This window comes from Ceratotherium simum, chromosome 3, assembly GCF_057802395.1.
Source record: "Ceratotherium simum simum isolate JZ-2026a chromosome 3, ASM5780239v1, whole genome shotgun sequence".
Classification (NCBI taxonomy): Eukaryota; Metazoa; Chordata; class Mammalia; order Perissodactyla; family Rhinocerotidae; genus Ceratotherium; species Ceratotherium simum.
Window position 1 is genome coordinate 14830111 of NC_141902.1, and position 18885 is coordinate 14848995.

The window sequence follows — 18885 nt, forward strand, 5'->3', positions numbered from 1 at the left end:
CTAGCAGGCCAGGGGGAGAACTCCAATGGCGTCTGCCGGCGTCTGTGTCAGCACGCCCACACCAGGTCACAGCCATGGCCGCCGCCAATGTCCCAGTCCCTGGAGAGGTCTCACCTCTCACCGAGATGCACTCAGAGCCCATCAGGTGAGTCTCTTTTCACCAAAGGACCGTGCACCTTTCTTTCTGGTGAATTTAGGTTGCTTTCTGAAACGGGTGAGTTTGCGCGTGGGCCCTTCAAGAGCCGGCGTTAATTTCTTTGTGAACCAGCTTTGCTGGGGGTACTCCCCAGTGTTGTTAGTAGCAAGCAAAGTCAGATATTAGGCCACTCGTCTCGGTTGTGCTGGGTCCAAAAAATGCCTATAGCGGGCACGCTCCCCGGCTCAGGGCCCCCACTCCTCCAGGGAAGTCTGGGTGCCCGTGGGCTGCTCCCGGGCGGCTGTAAAGCGCTGCGGCTCGTGAAGGCGGCGTCCTTCCTCTCTAGAAGGGAGTTTCTGCCTCTTCCACCTCAATTAGGATTGTCGTTTGTCGCAGGGGTTCCTCTTATCCAGTTTTCAGTTCTCTCTCAGGGGTAATTTTTCCAAGAGTAGCTGTAAATTGGCTGTGTCCGTGGGAGGTGGTGAGTTCAGAGTCTGCCTACGCCTCCATCTTTCTGGAACTCGGTGAATGTTTTACATTTATTTTTTAAATACAGGGGAAAAGACCCTAACAGAGGATATAAGCATAAATGGACCTAACTGTGTCTCACGTGAATAGCGTAAGCACACTGAAATAGAAAACAATAACCGAGATGACTTTTGAACACAGTACCTTGACTACGAGCATCTTCAAGTCTAAAGACAAGAACTGCAAAGACCGAACTGTCCCACGGCAGGTCTGTTCTTCCCGGTACGGGGCCGTAACAATCCCGTCATAATGTCGTGTGTGTTGCAGGATTGAGCTAATGAGTAAATGCGTGTTGGGAGTCAAGGTTCTCGCTGCTGGAGAAAGGAGATGCAAATATGAAAAGGAGGAGGGCAAGGAGGAACCACCTGGTATTAAGCTGAAAATTGGAATCGAAGATATCAGCATGGGCTCATTGTTTTTAGTAGGTATAGGCATGTGTAGGAAATATAGGTGTTTCCCAGCTCTATCCACTGAAGCGGCCTAGAAGCAAAGACACCCAGTAACAGCAGCATACCTAGTGCCCTGATCTTGCTTTCTAAATGCCATTCCCCTACAAAGAGCAGGGCTCTTTGGAGAAATTGATGATTTTCAGGGGTCAGGGAAGGTACCAGATGAGCCTGGAACATCTTGTGCCAGAAAATAAGGAAATGCTCCAAAATTATACGGACCAGCTTTCATAGGCCCGATCGCAGAATGTCTGAACATCAAGGTAAAGAAAAAGTTATGCATTATAAACAACTGAATAAAATCACAACCATGACTTCATATTGATAGTACATAGGGAAGGAGGAAAGTTCTTCCTGACAATAGCGTGCCCACTAATAAATGTAGAATGAATGATGGAATTAGAAAATGCACATTTGGCAATCATAATGCAAGAGTCATCCATGGATGCTAAGAACTCCTGTGTTAAAGTTTGAAGAGGAGCAGGATATTTACATATCCCCAAATTATCTCCACAGAAATTACTTAATAATCACAAAGGGTAAACCCAGTGAACACCTCTAGTGGCAGATGGTTGCAGCGCTGGCCCCATTACCCATGTTCGTCTGCAGTACCCCCCATGTGGACTCTGGACTTGGCTAATGGGACGTTAGTAAATGTGATGCCAGCAGAAGATTGAAAAACGCTCCCTCACTGGGACTCGCTCTCAATCGCTGTCCTGAGACCACCATGAGAAGAAGCCTGGGTTAGCCTGTTGGAGGATGAAATCACGGGAGTGAAGATGAAGCCTATCCGCTGAGGTCCCCTAGACTGACCAGCTGACCCGTGAGCTGACCGCAGCTGCGTGAGTGATCCTGCTGGAGACCTGCAGGACTGCCCAGCTGAGCCCAGCCAGAATTGCTGATCCAAAGAATGGTGAGCAAATAAAATGGCTGGTATCTTAAATCACTAAAAGGTTTAGGGGGATTTGTCACACAGCAACAGATAACTGATGCACCACCTTAATCAAGTAATCAGTGTCAACACCACCAATTGAACAAACTGACTTCACGTGCCTCCAAACGTGATGCCCAGAGGAGGACACTGTATTCATTTGCTGGGGCTGTCATAATCAAGTACCACAAACTGGGTCGCTGAAACAACAGAAACGTCTGCTCTCATCACAGCCCTGGAAGCTCCAAGTCCAAAATCAGGGTCTCAGCAGGGCCATGCTCCCTCTGAAACTCTGGGTAGAATCTTTCCTTGCCTCTTTCTAGCTTCTAGTGGTGACAGTCAATCTGTGGCTTGTGGCAACATCGCTCCAGTCTCTGCTTCTGTCATCACATGGTGTTCTCCCTGTGTGTCTGTGTCTTTACACGGTGTGTTCCTCTCATAAGAACAACAGTCATATTGGATTAGGGCCCACTCTAGTGACCTCACCTTAACTTGATTGTGCTTGCAAAGATCCCATTTCGAAATAAGGTCACATTCAACATATTCTTTGGAGGGACACAAGTCAACCCACATCAGGCACGATATCATTTACGTAGTCTTCATGTCAAAAACGCATACCCGAGTGTAATTGTGAGGAAACATAGGACAACCCCAAAATCAAAGGATATTCTACAAAATAACTGGCCTGTAGTCTTCAGAAATGCCTTCATAATGAAATACGAAGAATGACCTGGGGACTCTTTCAGATTAAAGTAGGTTGAAGAGATCGACAACTGAGCATAACACGTGATTTTGAATTTTCCTCTGTCATAAAAGACATTATCGGAACAATTGATTTAAATGGAATAATGTCTGTAGAGTAAATAATATCGTATCAACGTTGATTTCGATAATTGTACTGGGGTTCGGTAAGAGAATCTTGTGTTTTTCGTAAATACAACTAAGAAAGGAAACTCTTCCTGAAACAACCAACAATCACAAGGGATGCGACCGTACGTTTCCTCGGATCTCTGCGCAGCTAGAACCTCAGAGGAGGCTTCCCTGACCCTGTCATCTCCAGCCCTGCCTCTGGCCTTGCTTTGCTCCATAGCACCGACCACCCACGAACACACAATAGTCCATCGTTTTGCTCACATCTGGGGAGGACGCACCTTTAACCTCGGCTTGATCTCGAGAAGGAATCTTGTACAGAAGAGGAAAAGACAAGTCCCGGAGGCCTGAAAGAGGCAACCTAAGCCCCCAGGACGGAAATGTGACATTTCTGTTCATTTGATTTTCGGAGACCGTTCAACAGCCCTCCCCGGCCCACACGGCTTCCCGGTGAAGAGACGCCTTGCCCTGACAGTCTCTGTTCAAGTCTTCCTCTCACTGTTGCAAGACTAGGCTACTACACAATCTGAAAGAAAGATCACGAACGAGGATTCAAACCATTTCATGTTAAATTGGTGACGAAACTCTGATCTTGGTATTTAACGTTTAATTGACACTCTGTTGCGGTTCATTTTTGCAGAAAGGAAGGGGAGACCAGACCCGAGCCCTGACCCGCCCCGAAGTCCCTCAGCTGCCGGGCGCCGGCGCCGCGAGATCCCGTCTTCCCGGGCGTCCCCTCCAGGTCCCGGACTCGTCGGGTCTCCGGTGGGGATTCGTAGGTCCCGTGTCTCCGAGCGGGAGACGGGACGCGGCGGTCGTCACGACAGGGGCGGGCGTATGCAGATGAGCGCGCGCGCAGAGCCTGCCGGTCCCGCTCGGCCGGGCCGCGGCGTCCTGCGTGTGGAGATCCGAACGCCGCCGGGGTCGTGGTCCGGGTGGGCGTGGTGGGAGCGCCGGGCCTTGAGGGGGCGAGTGCGGCGGGCGGCGCGAGGGAAGTGACCGTGTGTAAGGAGCGGGGCGCACGCGAGGGTGCGGGGCGCGGGGGGCGGAGCAACTCATACTTACCTGGCAGGGGAGATACCATGATCACGAAGGTGGTTTTCCCAGGGCGAGGCTTATCCATTGCACTCCGGATGTGCTGACCCCTGCGATTTCCCCAAATGTGGGAAACTCGACTGCATAATTTGTGGTAGTGGGGGACTGCGTTCGCGCTTTCCCCTGGTGTCCTGCGGTTCAAAAAGAGTAGAGCTTGTTGTGTTGCCCCCACGAAAGTGCGGTTGGTGCTTTCTGCCGTGGGTGTGTTGTTACACAGCGGTGGTGTTGCTGTCTGTGTTCGAGGTGTGCGTCACGTGGTAAGACAATTTCTGTGCGCTTCTGCTTAAAGAGGTCGGAGTAGAATTTCGGTGGCTTTAACAAGCTGTGATTCGGTTCTGTGTTTTGTGGGTTTCTTTGGCAGTACGAAATCACGGGGGTGGTCTGGCAGGGAGTACACACACAGGCCGACCCTGCCCAGGCTCAGGTGCAGAAGGGGAAGTGGTGACAACTTACTTGTACAATGCTCGTTTAGTTATCTGTAGCTAAAGTTACATTCCGCTTGATTGTTATATTGTGTGTCATTTCAACGGAAGAGGATAGGCGTGGGAGGAGGTGGACGTGTTCCCATCTCTCTCTACCCGGAGACGGTGTAAAGTAAGATTCAAGTAGAATTTCGCTTCTTGGCTTTAAGGCCCTGAATCGCTCCCGTTCCCCCACACAGTTTCCCTTTTAAACCCACCACCCTTGTCCCCTCTCCTATTTTACTGACTCCTTAGTGCTCCGCTTCAAAAAGATCAGTTTGGGCTCACCTTCCATAGTTTCACTGCGAAACATTAAGAGTATCGTACAGGCTTTTCCAAACCAGGTACAGACATCTCACCGTCTGAGCCTCACTGGCCCACAGGCCTGAGCCGCTTTCTTTTGCAATTTCCTGTCCTGCCATCCTTCGCCCTCATCTGTCACTCCGCCGGTTCCCACCCCGCTGGCGACTCCCCAGGCCACTGCCACTGCCACTGCCTGGGCGCTCCTCTCCCGGCTCTCAGTGTATAAAGGCTCACCTGAGAGAAATCCTAGGCTGTCTCCCTGTGTCACCTTTGTGTCTCCCAGGCAAGAGATGGTCAATAAACGAAAATGAATGCCACAACTCAACAGCGGTGAATCCAGGGCTGGCTGTTACTATCAGAGACCAGCAGTGAGCTACGGAATAAATGCTTCAATTGTTCCGGAGGGACAAAGTAGACACTTTCCTAAGTATGGCCTCGAGGGAGTAACGTACATTCTTTACCTTATTTGTACGCTTTGTTAGTGAGAGGGCCCTCGGCTAGTGTGGTCGTTAACACATTTGTATAACTATTAAGCAACCCTCCGCCCGCCCACCCACCCACACACTCTAATGTGTAACAGCTGCTTCCAGTCTACCTCCACCCCAACACGCACTCTAGAAACGCAAACCAGGGGCCAAGGGATGTCACCTTCCACTCCACCCCCTTCCCAGAAAAAAGGCCCCCTTGGTAGACACGGATTCGCGGACGGGTACATGGAACACTGTAGAGCTTTTTGCCTTGTACTTGCTATTTCTTAGCGTTGACGCGGCGTCTTCACATTTCCAAAGCACTGTACCAGCATTTATTAATCCTCACAACACCCCTGTGAGGTAGGTCGTTATGTCCTTTATAGCAGGGAAACTGAGGCAGAGAGAGGTCAGGACAACCCTCCTGAAGCCACAAGGGCAGCTGTGGAGGGACCACACCCGAATCCAGAAGCTAAGGCTCTCCATCACACGTTCGCCCACGGGTGGGCATTGCATGGGCACGTTTTCACCAGTGAAGGTGACACGAAGGACAGAACACACTCAGCCAAAAGGAAAAGCAACAGTTCAAACAGCATCTGGGAACAGGGGTTAAGGACGGAGACGTTAACCGGCACACCAGTGAGGCACGAAGACACGCTGCAGAGAAGGCTGGAGTCGTGGGGACTCGCCATGAGCCCTAGACCAGGCCTTCTTCAGAACGGTGTGGGAAGATGTCAGCACGCTGGGAACCCACCCGAGGGGGGACCCACCCAAATGCCTGTGGCTTCCAGATGGGAGAAAAGTTAGAAAAAGACAGTGGGAAAATCCAATCACTCAACCTAATTCCACACTAGGAATGACATAATGTTCCTTCATAGGAGAAAGGCCAAAAATATCTGTAATGTAATTACTGACAATCAATCAGTATCCTCTTTGTGCCCTAACTTGTATCCCAAGTATTCCAATGTTTTCCACCCACCGACAAGTGCTGTCCCCTACAGCAGACCCCCTCCTCTCTCCACACCAGTCTACACACCCGGGCGACAGCTACCAGGTGGCTCAGAGGCATCTCTCGCCTGGTTCATCCGCTGAGCTGGGGAGGGAATCCAGGAAACCGGAACAGACCACACTCTCTGCTCCTGAATTTCAGGAACAGCTGTTCTGACCGGCCTCTGCCCAGTTCCATCTTCTATGACTACGAAGAGCTTAGAGCACAGAGAGAAGCAGTTCATTCTCTTGTAAAGGGACTGGTGAACTCGGTTCCACATGCCATTTTAAAAGAAATAAGAAAAAAGAAAGTAAAGCATAACAGAGGAGTAGATTTCTTAGAGCTACTCCGAACTGTAGAGTGATACAATGACCACAGACTTAGAAACCATCACTGTTATCACTGTTTATTTGACAATAGTTGGTTTAGTCTACAAGTTTAAGGCAAACATACTAATGCATTTGCTTTTCTTCACAAATCATACTTATAAAGAGTACATAAAGTCCGTCCCAAAACTTCTAAGAAATGTTCATAATTAAAAATAAGTCTGATTAAGATGTTTTCCAGGATACACGAATGAACTAAGGTGGTATACATTACTTTTTAAAAACAAAATTCAAAAAGAAAAAGGTAACGGCAATCTTTATCTTGTTTGAACAGTGTGTTCTGAAAGGGTTAAACTTCAGAAATTACTTAAAGGCAGAGAAGATTGGCAGCCACAAGGAATCCTATTCATAAAATAAACACAGTCATAGAGGCTACTTGAAAACAAGGACCGCCCTCTGGGCTTTGCAGAGGAGGAGCGCACGACGAGCGCCCAGCGACCGGGCAGCACGCGGGTGCGGGAGCGCAGCGGCCCGCCGCAGACTGGCCGCACCCGGGGACGGGGACGGGGACGGCGACGGCGACGGCGACGGCGGACGCCGCCGCTCCGCTGCGGCACAGAGAAAAGGAGAGGAGATGCGCTTCGTCAGCTGTGTCCTTGTTTCCAGTGAGCTGTAAATGCCTAACGTCATGAAGAAAACAAAAATAAAATCTGAAGGAAGGCAGCCCTTTGTAACCGGAAAGTGGAGCGTGTGGCTTATGTGTCTCCATGTAACACGGCCAGGCAGTTCTGCAGCAACTGCAGGTTACCCTATGAGGGAAGGGAAAACCAATCATGAAGTTCCAATACTTGGGAAGAATCTTGTTGAAAATATACAGGATCAGAAATCACATAACTTTAAATTTGTTAAGATCATCAGAATTTTGGAAACAGCCATTTATTACGTACAAGTCAAGGTTTAAAGACATAAAATTATATAACTTGTTTCGTGTACCATATTTTCCACGTACCCGATTCTTCTGTAAATTTCCATCTAGACCAGTATTAATGTTTCGAATTACTTATGTTCTAATGAGGGAGGGATACAATATGCCCTCTGTGTCCAAGTTAAACTAGTAGACATTTTCTGATTGTAAGATAGGTTCTGATCACTTTCCTTTAGCCATTAAAACATACGATAGCATAGGGTTAGAGCAGTTTTGATAAAAATAGTAAGATTCCATACAAAGATTTTCTTTCTTTTTTTTTTTTTTTGTGAGGAGATCAGCCCTGTGCTAACATCCGCCAATCCTCCTCTTTTTTTGCTGAGGAAGACGGCCCTGGGCTAACATCTGTGCCCATCTTCCTCCACTTTATATGGGACGCCGCCACAGCATGGCTTGCCAAGCAGTGCGTCGGTCTTGGCGCCGAGATCGAACCAGCGAACCCCGGGCCGCCGCAGCGGAGCGCGTGCACCCAACCGCTTGCGCCACCGGGCCGGCCCCGATACAAAGATTTTCTATGAAATTCATACCCAAGTACCCATTTGTAAAACACATAAACTGGCATCCAAATTTAGAGACACGTTTAAAGACAAATGTGAGTATACTCAGGTCACATTAATTATGAATGGGGGTGAAGGAACACCTCCTCCTTAGAGTAGAAGGTCGACTAAAATGTATGAAGAACGATGGGATCAGGAAGTGACCATTTGGCAACCATCGTAATAATAACTGATTCAGGCAAAAAGTCACGAATGGATGCTAAAAACAGTGCGGGGCTGAAATGCCAATACTGTAGCCATTAGCTACGTGAAGCCATCTAAAATTTAAATTCCTGTCAATTAAAATGAAATAAAAACTCAGTTCCTCAGTTGCACTACCCACATTTCGACCGTTCGATAGCCACAATGTGGCTAGTGGCTACCATACTGGACAGCGCTGACTGAATATTTCCATCTTCGCACAAAGTTCTGTGGGACGGTGCTGGTTGAGTGATGGGGTGTTTCCATAGGCCCAAGGGTCTCCCCACAGAATACTTCTTAATTCCAAAGTGTAAAATAGTAACTTTGCCACCGAGAGACCTGCAGACATCACTTTAAGAAAATGATTCAAGTCACACGTTGCCAGTAAGGCAGCAGATTAACAGCACGTGCCTCTGCTGTGCTGCAGGGAGGAGATCCGAGCATCACCCCCGCGGCGTTCCTGCCCAAGCGCATGACCCAAACCCAGTAATCAGACACACCCCAAAGGAGGGCAGCCTACGGGCCTGTGCTTCTGACAGTGTCCAGCGTGAGGAAATACAACGGCTCCGGAACTTTCCCAGGTTAAAGCAGTCTAAAAAGACATGTGCACCGAATGCAACACATTATCTTGAATTTCCTTTTGCCATTGAAGACATTACTTGGACAACTGGTGGAATGTGGATAAAGGTCTCTGGATCAGATAGCAGCATTCTATCAATATTAATTTCCTAATCTTTATAACTGTACTGAGTATCGAAGAGAATTACTTGGTTTTAGGAAATTCGCACTGAAGTGTTTAAGAATGAAGAGGTATCTATCTGCAACTTACATGGCTTAAGACAAAAATAGTGTGCAAAGGGGTGTGTGTGTACGTGTGTGAGTACGTGTGAAGAGAGGGAGGGAGGGAGGAAGAAGGACACGCAGATGTGGTAACGTGCACACTTGGGAAATCTGGGCGAAGGGCATCCAGGAATTCTCTGTATTTCTCTTGCAACTTTTCTGAAAGTCTGAAATTAAGGGAAAATAAACATTTAAAAATTTTAGGTGTTTTGGTTACTGTCAATTTTGTGTCAGTGTGAGAAAAGAACTGTGACAATTGACTTTGAGCCTGTCCGTATTTGTGAGATTATCTTCTTAAAGGTATACTCCTCAGTGGGACTGGTGAGTCAACAGATGCACACCCTGCACTGGGACACACTGCAAACTGGCCCCCGAAAGGGCGTGCGCTCACCCCCTTACCAACAGGGCACGTGAGGACTCGCTGCACAGCCTCCGAGTCGGCGTCATCGCTTCTATTTTTTTTTACTGCCCTCCTCCTCATACATTTTATACTGCCTTAATAAAGAATCCGAGACTATTTTCAAGGACACAAAAATGACCTAACTACCTAGTTTTCTGTTATAGCCAGATTTCAATTATGTGATAAGACATATCCCAGTTATACTAGATGAAATCCAAAGTGGTTTTAAACCATCTTGCTGTGACTTTAACCAATATCTAGTCTTTTTGGAATAATTTATGTGGATCCTGGGACCAAAATGGGACTTTGTTCAGATTTACAAAATCATTAAGAAATCTCGGAGCGGGGGTGGGGTGGGGGGGGGGCGCGGCGGTCCCGTGGCATAGTGGTTAAGTTTGGTGCGCTCCGATCGGCGGCCCGCGTTCGGTTCCAGGGCGTGGACCTGCACCACTCATTGGGGGCCACGCTGTGGCGGCGACCCACATACAAAACAGAGGAGGACTGGCAGAGATGTTAGCTCAGAGCGAATCTTCCTCAGCAAAAAAAAAAAAAAAAAAAAGGAAGAAAGAAAGAAGAAAAGAAAAGAAATCTTAGACACCAGAGCAGGGTTTCTCAACCTCAGCACTCCTGACATTTTGGGCTGTATAATCCTTTCTTGTGGGGGCTGTCCTGCACACTGTAGGACGTTTAGCAGCATCCCGGGCCTCTACCCACTACATACCAGTAGTAACCCACCCACGAGCTACTGCGACAACCGCAAATGTCTCCTGCCAGGCAAAATCGCCTCCAGTTGAGAGCCCCTGGACTAGAAGAGCGATCAGAAATCTGAACACAAAGAACGCATTTGAGAAAGGATTTGAAAAAGTATAGAATCCGGGAATCAGAGGCTGGCATCAATCTATAGTAGGGTCAGCAAACTTTTTCTTTAAAGCACTAAACAGTAAACATTTTAGACTTTGAGAGATATTTGGTCTCTGTTTCAACTACTCAACTCTGCTGTGAAAGCCACCACAGACAGCATAAATGAGTGAGCTTGGCTGTAGTCCAACAAAACTTTATTTACAGATTAAATTTGAATTTCATACAATTATCGGGTCATGAAATATTAGTCTTTTGCTTTTCTTGTAACCATTTAAAAATATGAACACCACTGCTGGCCCACGGGCTGTACAAAAACAGACAGGTTGTAATTTGCCAACCTCTCCTTGATCTGTAACAAAATCTTGGACAGTTTATAACCTCTTTAAAAAGAACAAAAACAGTGAACATTAGAAACCAACACAGGCTCAGTAGGAATAAATCATGCCAAGCTTATCAAAAGATTTTTCTCTTGACAGTGTTATTAGACCAGGAAATCAAGCAACATATATCTTGATTTTAATGAGGAATTTGATACTTCTTATATCCTTCATGGATAAAATGAAAAAACAATGGTTGATGATAGTATAAATAGGTGAATTCATAACTATCTAACTACAACCGAAGAATATTAATTAATGAGTTCATACCAATCAGGATAGAAAGAAAGGAAGGGAACTAAAAATTTAGCTGTTTTTGGTGCCACACACGTCTACGATTAGATTGACAACGTTGATTCCTTTGGTCCTGATCAATCTTTTATTTTTATTTTTTTACTAATTTTTTTTTTTGTTGTTGGTGAGGAAGACCAGCCCTGAGCTAACATCCATTGCCAATCGTGCCCATCTTCCTCTACTTTATATGGGACGCCGCCACAGCATGGCTTGACAAGCAGTGCGTCGGTGCGCGTCAGGGATCCGAACCTGCGAACCCTGGGCCACCGAAGCAGAGCGTGTGCACTTAACCACTTGAGCCACCAGGCTGGCCCCCTGAACAATCTCTTAAATCTAAACTTAGATGAAGACATAAAAGGGAAGTTCACATAAATTACAAATGTCCAGCACTTGGGAGGAATGACTAGTATAACAGTCAAATACCATCTGATCAAATCCAAGTTTCCAAAAGAACTAACTCTATGCGCTGGGCTAAAACTAGCAAGCTAATATTTAACAGACATAAATGTGGCTTGCAATCACATTTTAAAAATTAAATGCTCAATAAATGAAAAAGTTCTAGAGATCTGTTGCACAACATGAATATACTTAACACTACTGGACTGTACGTTTAAAAATGGTTAAGGTGGTAAATTTTGTGTTATGTGTTTGTTTTTTTCCTCCCCAAAGCCCCAGTACATAGTTGTATATTCTAGTTGTAGGTCCTTCTAGTTCTGTGTGAGCCGCCACCACAGCATGGCTACTGACAGACAAGTGATGTGGTTCTGTGACCAGGGACCGAACCCAGGCTGCCGAACTTAACCACTGGGCCATCAGAGCTGGCTCTGTGTTATGTGTTTTTTACAACAAAAATGAAAAAAATAATTACTAAAAAATACCGCCAAAACACACAACTACAGGTTTGTGGTTCAAGAACTGAGTTATAAGAGGAAGAAAAGAAAAAAAAAAGTGTGAGTATAAGCCAAATCAAGCTGGTGCAATATGGCAGTTTCAAAACCCCTCATCTTATACATATAAAACACGCTGTAAGAAGCAACCTGTACAATAATTAGTAGGTGTATGGGAAAGCGTTTGCACTTCCAGGCGCAATATTTCAGAAGAGCAATGAGAGGAGGGCAATAATATCACGAAAAGATTGTTGAGGTGTAGGGGATGAAAATCTTTAGCCCAAGGATGTCTAGCCTGGAGGAGAGAAGATACATAAAGAATATAAAGTATTCAAATATCGGAAGGGTAAACTGTAATTAAAGGAATGAAACTTATCTTTCTTATTTTAGATGAGAAAACTTGGACATATTGGTCAGAGTTACACAGAGGTAGATTTGTGTTCATTAGCGAGCGCCCCCAAAATCTCAGTAGTTTTAAGCTTTAATAACTTTATAAGTGTAAATGCTATAAATGTATCAAAAAATAACATTTAAAAGTTTACTTAAATTTCTTTAATACTTATTTATAGTTTTGGGAATTCTGAATACATTTTTTTTTTTTTGTGAGGAAGATTAGCCCTGAGCTAAGCGTCTGTTGCCAATCCTCCTCTTTCTGCTGAGGAAGATTGGCCCTGGGCTGACATCCGTGCCCATCTTCCTCTATTTTATACGTGGGACACCTGCCACAGCGTGGCCTGATACTCTGTGCATACCTGTGTGCCCGGGATCCAAACCTGCGAACCCCTGAGCCGCCGAAGTGGAGTGTGCGAACTCAACCACTACGCCACTGGGCTGGCCCCTTAAATAAATTTTTAAGTGATGTTTTTTTTAAGGAAGATTTATATTTTTACTTATTTAGTTTTTGTGTGTGAGGAAGATTGGCCCCGAGTTAACATCTGTGCCAATCTTCCTCTATTTTGTATATGGGACGCCACCACAGCATGGCTTGATGAGCAGTGTGTAGGTCGGCACCTGGGATCTGAACCCACGAACCCCGGGCAACAGAAGCAGAGGGCATGAACTTAACCACTACACCACCGGGCTGGCCCAGTCACATGTCGTGGTTTTTTTTTGGCTGAGGAAGATTCGACCTGAGCTAACATCTATGCCAATCTTCCTCCACTTTGTATGTGGGTCACTGCCACAGCATGGCTGCGGATGAGTGGTGTAGGTCTGTGCCCAGGAACTGAACCCAGGCTGCCAAAGTGGAGCGTGTGAAACTTAACCACTAGGCCACGGGGCCGGCCCTATTTTTTTTAACAGCTACTCAGAAAATGGTACTGGTTTCACATATCAGGTACTAGAGTCTCGCAGAGTTGACCATTAGAGACATTAGAGATGCTATTCTTGTGTGAATTAGGTGATCTTTACAATCTCTCTCAATTCTACGCTTCTCTATTTTAAAAATTACTATAAGGTTTGGGCTAAGCTTTATCTTTATGTTAACTACAAGAAAGGGCCTAATTAGAAGTAAACAATACTGTAAAAAACTCTAGAAGAAGGATTTTATTTACTAAAACCAAATTTTTTTGTGTGTGTGTGTGTGTGAGGAAGATCAGCCCTGAGCTAACATCCATGCCAATCCTCCTCTTTTTGCTGAGGAAGACCGGTTCTGAGCCAACATCTATTGCCAATCCTCCTCCTTTTCTCCCCCAGAGCCCCAGCGGATAGTTGTATGTCATAGTTGCACATCCTTCTAGTTGCTGTACGTGGGGCCAGCGGCCTCAGCATGGCTGGAGAAGCGGTCGTCGGTGTGCGCCCAGGATCCGAACCCGGGCTGCCAGTAGCGGAGCGCAAGCACTAACCACTAAGCCACGGGGCCGGCCCCTAAAACTAAATGTTTTGAAGCAGTGAAATAATCCTGGAAAACACAATTCCAATTCAGGAATAGTTCTTACAGTATCTCTGCACAAGGAAACTGCCACTGAAGGATTATTATCAATTTCCTGACTCATTTCTAAATCCAAAGTCACTTAAATTATGAAATCTTTAATATGACACTACCTTTGCATGCTTCAGTTCTAACTCTGCCAGTTCCACTAAATTTTTTCTGAATGCAGCAACTCTTCTTGTCTTAAAATCTATAAGTTCTGTGAACAAGAGAGATTCGGATTAACTATTGAATTTACACAATAGTCTAAAGCACACTTGATGATCAAAGGTCAATATAACAGTACCTTGTTTTGCAGATTCAGATATTTTCTCAAATTTCTGACAACATAATTGCTGGGACGTTTCAGCCTGCAGAACGTCTCTATTTTTCGCTCTAGCTTTATCCAGTGCTTTATTAGCATTTTCGTAATCCACTAGTGACCGAGATCGTCGATAGAGGAGATCCTATAAAAGAGAGTGCTTCACGGTAACACAGGCTGCGTGTACCTAGTGCTTACGTTCATAGCTCTCCAATCATCATCAGAGCTAACACTCACACACTGAATACCACATGCCAATTACTCTTCTCAATGCTTTTTTATAAATCAGCTTTATTGAGGTATAATTCACATACCATATAACTCACTCAAAGTGCACAATTCAACGGTTTTGTATGTTCACAAAGTTGTGTAATCATCACTACAATCAATTGTAGAACATTTTCATCACCCAAAAAGAAACCACATATGCATTAGCAGTCGCTCTCCATTTCCTCCCACACCCCCCAGCCCTAGACAACCATTAATCTGCTTTGTGTCTCTACAGATTTGCCTATTCTGAACATTTCATAAAAAAATGGAATCATATAAATACGTGGCCTGTTGTGTCTGACTTTGTTCACTTAGCATAAAGTGTCAAGTTTATCCATGAATCAGTACTTCATTCCTTTTTATTGCTAAATAACATTTCATTGTATGGATATACCACGATGATTCATCCATTCATCAGTTGGCAGACATCTGGTTTGTTTCCACTTTTTGCCTAGTATGGATAATGCTGTTATGAACATTTGTGTGCAAGTTTTTGTGTGGCCACGTTTTCATTTCCTTTTCGTATCTCATTACTTAGGAGTGGAACTGCTGGGTCACCTCGTAACTCTGTGGTGTACCTTTTGAGAAACTGCTCAACTGTTTTCCAAAGTGGCTGCACCATTTTACATTCCCACCAACACTGTATGAGGGTCCCAATTTCACCACATCCTTGTCAACACTTCTTTTCTTTCTTTTTGATAAAAGCCACCTAGTGGGTGTGAAGTGATATCTCATCGTGGTCTTGATTTGCATTTCCCTATGGCTAATAAAGTTGAGCATCTTTATTTTGCTGAGGAAGGTTTGCCCTGAGCTAACATCTGTTGCCAATCCTCCTCTATTTGGTACGTGGGTTGCCACCACAGGATGGCCATGAATGGTGTAGGTCTGAGCCCGGGAACCAAATCCAGGCCACCAATACAGAGCATACCAAACTTAACCACGGACACCGGGGCTGGCCCTTGAGCATTGTTTTATGTATTCATTGGCCATTCGTATATCTTCTTTGGAGAAATGTTTTTCAAGTCCTCTGTGCATTTTTAAACTGGGCTATTTGTCTTTTTATTGAGTTATAAGACTTCTTTATATATTTTGAATACCTGTTGCTTATTAGGAACTTACATGATTTGCAAATATTTTCTCCCAGACTATGGGTTGTGTTTTCACTTTTTCTTGATAATGTCCTTTGAACACAAAAGTTTTTAATTTTAATAGAGTCCGATTTATCATTTTTTCTTTGGTTGCTGTGCTTCTGGTGTCCTAAGAAATCAATGCCTAATCAAAGGTCATGAAGATTTATGTTTGTTTTCTTCTAAAGATGTTATAGTTTTAGCTCTTACATTTAAGTCTTTGATCCATTTTGAGTAAATTTTTACATATGGAATGAGGAAGGGGTCCAACATTTTTTTCATATGACTATTCAGTTGTCCCAGTAGAGTCCTCTCATCCTAGAACGTGCAGAGGTGCCTGCCGCCCAGTCAGGGAGTGGGGACACTCTCAGTCGAAGGAAGGCCACCTCAGTGTGGCTTGCCGTGCCTCTGTGGAACTTGCGCTGGGTGGGTGAGCGGTCTTGTGGATGTGAAACGTCTGTAAAATACGTGGAGCCAGGGCAAGGAGTCCAACCCGGACATCAGTGTCCCCTGCCCCTCCCCCGGAAGTGCACAGAACCTGGACCCGTTTCGGGAAGCAGCCTCCTCTGCAAAGGAATCCAGGTCGGTGGGCAGAGGAGAGGAGCCACGGCCTCGAAGGCTTGGCATCTGTCGGCCTGGTCACGTCCTGGGCTGTTCTGGACGTGGTTTCCCCACCTCATCTAATAGCCTTTCTCCAGTCACTTCTCAGTGAGCCTAGGTCATTGCGGGCAGGAGGATGGAGGGACACATCACCCAGGGAGAAGAGACTCCCAGGCCGGGAAAACACAAGCCGAACCTGGACCAGGGAGTTCAGCCAAAAATGAAAGAAATGTGTAGTGAGTGATGCGGAGTGATGCGGTCACGGCAAGCGCAAAGAGATCAGTTTTAAAGAGTTCCCACGGGCGAAATCAAGGTACTGATATTAATGAACTATACACTCCACCTAATAGAACTATCAGTAGTTTCACTTTACTAAACGTTTGCGAAACAGAAAGACAACAGTGTTCTCCCCAACGTGTGTTCACTAAGCGTTCTAAGCACAGCAGATTACCCGTAACCAAGTGAGCGACCGCATAAGTTGCTGAGTCTCACGTTAGCACACCAGAACTCTCAGGGGAGAGCGCGAACGCAGTCCCCCACTACCATAAATTATGCAGTCGAGTTTCCCACATTTGGGGAAATCGCAGGGGTCAGCACATCCGGAGTGCAATGGATAAGCCTCGCCCTGGGAAAACCACCTTCGTGATCATGGTATCTCCCCTGCCAGGTAAGTATGAATTGCTCCGCCCCCCTCGCCCCACACCCTCGCATGCGCCCCGCTCCTTACTCACGGTCACTTCCCTCGCGCCGCCCGCCGCACTCGCCCCCTCAAGGCCCGGTGCTCCCACCACGACCACCCGGACCACGACCCCGGCGGCGTTCGGATCTCCACACGCAGGACGCCGCGGCCCGGCCGAGCGGGACCGGCAGCCTCTGCGCGTACTTTCATCTGCATACGCCACGCCCCTGTCGTGACGTCAGCCGCGACCCATCTCCCGCTCCGGGATACGGGACCTACGAATCCCCACCGGAGACCCGACGAGTCCGGGACCTGGAGGGGACGCCCGGGAAGACGGGATCTCGCGGCGCCGGCGCCCGGCAGCTGAGGGGCCCCCCGGGGGCGGGTCAGGGCTCGGGTCTGGTCTCGCCTTCCTTTCAGCAAAAAGGAAGTTTCAGCGCATTTTGTCCTTGCCCGGCCGACCGAACTCATTCTCCCTGGACACGATTATTATGAGAGCAGGCCCCCCCCCCCCATTAAACATCTAAGTACTGATATTTCCCCAAGCAACTCAACAGGGATCGTTTTCCCATGGCGCCGTCCTCAGTAAGCCTGTCACAAACTACATCACATGAACTGCCTCAACATACGCAACAACTAAACCTAGGGAAATCTAAAGGAAAAAAAGTCAAGGCTCTAAGCTTGAAGAAAGAAAACCAGGGCAAAGTACGAATTTCATCCACTGTGCAAATTGTGCAGTGGTGGAGTTAAGTATATAATACTAGTAAATAGAAAAGTATTTTATTTTATTTATTTTTTTTGAGGAAGATCAGCCCTGAGCTAACATCCATGCTAATCTTCCTCTTTTTGCTGAGGAAGACCCGCTCTGAGCTAACATCTATTGCCAATCCTCCTCCTCTTTTTCCCCAAAGCCCCAGTAGATAGTTGTATGTCATAGTTGCATCCTTCTAGTTGCTGTACGTGGGATGCGGCCTCAGCATGGCCGGAGAAGCGGTGTGTCAGTGAGCGCCCGGGATCCAAACCCAGGCTGCCAGTAGCAGAGCGGGAGCACTTAACCGCCAAGCTACGGGGCCAGCCCCTAGAAAAGTATTTTAAAACACTTAAAAAATTTGTAAATATACTATTATGTTTTACAGTAAGTTCATGATATCTGAAATATTCCATTTAATCTGTTCATGTCTCCTTTTGTTTTTAGATAGTGAAGCCAACACAATTTTTTAGACAGTAAACACAACTTTTCTATCTCTGCTACTCTGCCCATTGAGGGGTGGAGTCTGTCTCCTCCCCTGGAATCTGGACTTAGTGACTAGCTTGACCAATAGAATGTGGCAGAAGTGATGTTCAGAGAATTCTGAGGCTAGGTCAGAAGAAGCCTTGTAGCTTCCATCTGGGTCTCTGGGAACCCTCTCCGCGAGACTTGAGCTGCTATCTAAGAAGGCTGACTACTCTGGGGCTGCCATATTGTACGGAAGCCCAAGGCTTTGTGGAGAAGGATGCATGAAAAGAAAGATGTTCGGTGAGTCCCCAGCAGTTTCAGTCCTAAACTGAGACCCCAGAGTAATCCCTGCCAAAACTGCAGATTTGTGATGAAATTAGATGATTGTTTTTGTTTCAAAGCTCTTAAATTTTGGGGTGGTGTTTTTGTGCAGCAATAGAGAAATGGAACAGGAAGACAGAAATAAGCAAACAAGTAACATGAATCAGAAGGGGAAAAATGTGGATTAAAGGATAGAGAAGATGGGATGGAGAGAAGGGGTTGGGGTTGAGGGCTTAAAGTTTTTGATAAGGGGGTCAGGGAAAGCTCTCTGCTTCTCTCTGTTACACACTTGTGCTTTTCTTTGCTTGCTCATCATCAACACATATAACCCCTAAACAGCCACCCTAAAATGGCAGCCTCAGCTCCTGAGTTTACTTGTCCTGTTACAAGTCCTAGGACCACAGTCAACTCTTTAGAATCTGTAACTCTTACTTTTAAATTTATGGGAGTAAGTAGGTAAGTAATGGCCCAACTTTCATGGAGCAGAATGATTATAGATATAAGGGCAT

At 46.2% G+C, this 18885-nt stretch overlaps 1 long non-coding RNA gene and 2 other non-coding genes across 3 annotated transcripts; 1 reads left to right on the forward strand and 2 right to left on the reverse strand.

Moving 5' to 3' along the window:
* The first annotated feature begins 3968 nt into the window (after positions 1-3968).
* On the forward strand, positions 3969-4132 carry LOC147917431 (U1 spliceosomal RNA). The gene has a single exon (XR_015551846.1). It is a non-coding gene; the product is annotated as a U1 spliceosomal RNA (small nuclear RNA).
* A 2483-nt stretch (positions 4133-6615) lies between these two features.
* Positions 6616-14330, reverse strand: LOC147917432 (uncharacterized). Its single transcript, XR_015549707.1, has 3 exons — positions 14149-14330; positions 13976-14061; positions 6616-7360 (listed from the first exon to the last, which is right to left on the reverse strand). It is a non-coding gene; the product is annotated as an uncharacterized LOC147917432 (long non-coding RNA).
* A 2341-nt stretch (positions 14331-16671) lies between these two features.
* LOC147917433 (U1 spliceosomal RNA) lies at positions 16672-16835 on the reverse strand. Its single transcript, XR_015551777.1, has one exon. It is a non-coding gene; the product is annotated as a U1 spliceosomal RNA (small nuclear RNA).
* Positions 16836-18885: the final 2050 nt, after the last annotated feature.